The 3,623-nt window shown below is 43.7% G+C and overlaps 1 protein-coding gene across 3 annotated transcripts in view; it reads left to right on the top strand.

The window, feature by feature from the left end:
* arhgap44 (Rho GTPase activating protein 44) overlaps positions 1-3,623 on the top strand; it is a 71,473-nt gene that overhangs the window by 35,909 nt on the left and 31,941 nt on the right. The gene's annotated exons all lie outside the window — the stretch shown is intronic.

Raw genomic sequence — 3,623 nt, 5'->3', positions numbered from 1 at the left:
CACACACACACACACACACACACACACACACACACACACACACACACACACACACACACACACACACACAGAGACAGATGAAGCTACAGATCTCATCTTCTCCTGCTGTGACAAATGAAAGCTCGGCTGCCGGCGTCACACCCCAGGCTGCTGTTGGAGAAGTGACTCCACTTTACTCCGCCGCTTCATACATCTTCACACTGGTTCTGCAATACCTGCTGCCATAGCAACCCCAAACCCACTCTCCTCCTCAGTTAGTGGCAGGAGAGAGGCATGCTGGGTAGTCTCACTTCACTTGGAACATTCCTCCTGTGGGAATTTTCCGTCCTTGAACTATTTTTTCCTCATCATGTACTAATTCCCCTTCTTAAGATGGACTGAATTACATATTCAACACAGGTGACCTGTTCAGATCACAGCCAACATATTATATCAAGGCAGTCAAAGTGCAGCATGTCCTTCTGGCGTAGTGATACCAAAAGACGTATCACTCTTTTCTTTGCCTCCAGGCAGTCTGGGTAAATGGCCAGTCTGCAGACACATAATGAATATATCAAAGCACACAAATAATGGCTTACTCAGGTCTGTCGTCCCCGGCAAATACACATCTTTGCTGTATTGATCGGCGCTCAGGGCAGGCAGGAGTGCGGAGAGAATAATGGTAGAATTATAGTTTGAGTAAAAGCTGCAACATCTCAGAGGCGGTTTGTATTGTTTTATTTCCTTAAGAGTTTTAATGTATTTTTCCAGGAAGTTGGAATGGCAAATTTTTCTAAATCAATGACAACAGAGTGAACAATACACATATGTTGTGTTGAGAATTCAAAAACGTCGGGAAAAGTGACAAAAACATTGGGGAAAGGAACAAAAGTGTCAAAAACGAAGACGAAAATTTGAAAAAGTTTTTATTGTAAACTTGGACCCAGAAAAACACAACGTTGCACGGTCAACCGGAAGACAACACAATACTTAACGAGAAGTTGACAGGCTGAGAGGGAGGCTGGCTGCAGAAAATCAGACGTTTTGGCGCTCGTTATATTCCTTTGGCGCTGGCTGAAACCTCTTTAAGGGGCGCCAAAACAGCAACCTCTTCTGTGTGTTAATGAGGGAACCGCAAACCAATTTTAAGGCTCATACCGCCACCTACATTACTGTATTGGAGTGTGTCACGTTAAGTCCTTTTTTTCCGTGAGAGAGAGAGAGAGAGAGGGAGAGAGGGAGAGAGAGAGAGAGAGAGAGCAGATATGGCAGTAGGTGGCAACATTGATTTTTTGTGGCAGGCCGGCAAAAATGTGTCAAAGTATGGGAAACCCAGCCATTAATTTCCTTGCAGTAACCAAACGTGACTGTGTACAGTCCTCAGGGTTGACTGCCAGGTTTTGCATTCCTGGTGTGTCAGTTTCTGAATAGCGGAAGCGGCCTTTAACCCTTTTTAGGTCCACTTTTCTGGTCTTCTGCCAGAAGTTGTGGCCCCCTAAAGAGAGCTAAGTCATCTTACAAGAAGAACTATGTGTTTTCTCACCAGCTATCTTTCCAAATCTTCTTCTATCACTGTAAAACCCCTTTTCACACATCTATTGTCTTCTATCGTCTTCTCTTACCACCGCCTCGCCTCCTCGCTCTCTTCTCTCTGTGCCAATGGGAATCCCGGGTGTGACGACAGAAGCTGATGCTGCAGTAGAGTCCTGACTCTGCTGCTGAGGCTTTGATTTGGGATGCGCCCTTGACAAAAAACTGCTGTTGGAGAGGAGAGAGATGGAGCATATTCCAATTATATTCTCGATAAAGTATTTTCCCCTTTTTTCCCCGATGCAAAAGCGACCACAAATAATATTTAGCTTGTTGCGAGTGTTTTGCTTTTGTCCCCTCTGATTTTGATCTCTTTCCTAAAATATGAACCATGTGTTGTTCCGCCTCTCCCTTCCTCAACTGTGACCTCCCATCGTTCTGCGTTACGACATCCAAATCCCCCGAGGGGAAACGTCAGCACAACAATATTAACAGCTGACCCTCTCCTCTCCGAACACGTGCAGACATGCAGAGACTCGGCCTAACCCGGGCAAATGTTGGCTGCATGCATGTTTTATTTAAAAAAGAAAATGATCTTTCAGGCACAGCGAGAAGAAAAGGAACATTAAAAGCCTTTAGTTAACAATGATGGTTTAAAATGCATACTACTTATTTCTATCTATCTATTTTTACATCAGAATAGTGTGCCCTGTGTGTAAATACGTACTCTGAGCTCTAGTAAGTATGCTTTTTTTTTTACAAAAAGCCACTGTGACGTTCATGCATCCAGCAGCACTGCAGGTACATTATGCTGCTGCAGCTACAGCTTTAAAATACAGTTAATGTTACATTCATTTCCCTCAGGGAGTCATGGGGGCAAAGTGTTCTCGATTCCTGCCTCCTGCTGGTAATTGAGGACATGACAGTTCAAACTGGAGACATCGTGAATTGTCTGTAGACGGTATTGTTATTATGAAGGTACATCTGCAAAATAAAATACAAGCAGGACTGTGAGATCAAGAAGAAGTCAGAGAGGACGTTGCCTGCTTGGAAAAAAACAGCAGGCAGCAGGTTGTTAGCTTGTGTTAAAGCCTTGTTTATCATACCTGTGTGTGTGTGTGTGTGTGTGTGTGTGTGTGTGTGTGTGTGTGTGCACGTGCAAAATGAGAAACAGTCCTTTGCATTGTGAGCATGTCTGGATTACTTGTGTTTGTCTGAGTGTGTGTAAGAGCAGCATTGGTGGTGAATAACTGCTTGTCTACTGGTCGGGAGAAAACAGCTGACAGCCGGTTGTTTTGGCTTGTGTTAAAGCCTTGTTTATCATACCTGTATGTATGTATGCGTGTGTGCGTGCGTGTGTGTGGATCATTATCCCCTCATAGTTAAATTCACTGAGCCAGTAAATCTTGCTTACATGTCCTTGTTGTCAGAGAGGAAATGGATCCGGTGATTTACTCCAAACCAGCCTTGATTTGCACACAGTGTGTCAGAAATAAATGAAGGTTAAATCAACATGCAGAGATGGAGCCATTGTGACTGTGCTAACAGTCATTCTGCTAAAGCTACACACACACACACACACACACACACACTTACACAAAGCCACACAGATAAAGACTAGATTAAATCCTCTTTCTATCGATCGAATGCACCTTTACCAATGATAGGTGGCTGGTCCACCACTTGGGACTATTGCATAGATTGCCATGAAAGGTTGTACAGACTCAAAACATATACTTTCTTATTTTTTTATTTTGGTACGGACATATACGCTTACCAGAAGATGAATCCTACTGACTTTCAGGATCCTTCGGCTTTTTATCTAGCGCCACCATTAGGTTTTAAGTGAAATATCTTAACAACTATTGGATGGATTGTCATGCAGTTTGATGCTCACATTTGTGTTCCTCTCTCTACATTCCAGTCCCATTTTTTTGCATCTTGGCGTCTACAGGCAGCAGCAGTGACATCCTGGATTTCAAATTGGCCCCTTCTCACGCTCCTCCTCAAAGCTACAGACTCAGAAATGGTATAAGTACTAAGGAAAGCTCATTGTGGGACTGGCTCTAGTGGCTGGAATTCTGGACCAAGGCTGAATTTTGGGAAAGAGACTT

This window comes from Etheostoma cragini, chromosome 21, assembly GCF_013103735.1.
Source record: "Etheostoma cragini isolate CJK2018 chromosome 21, CSU_Ecrag_1.0, whole genome shotgun sequence".
Taxonomy (NCBI): Eukaryota; Metazoa; Chordata; class Actinopteri; order Perciformes; family Percidae; genus Etheostoma; species Etheostoma cragini.
The sequence above is the reverse complement of the archived record's forward strand: the minus strand, read 5'-3'. Positions and strand labels throughout refer to the sequence as shown.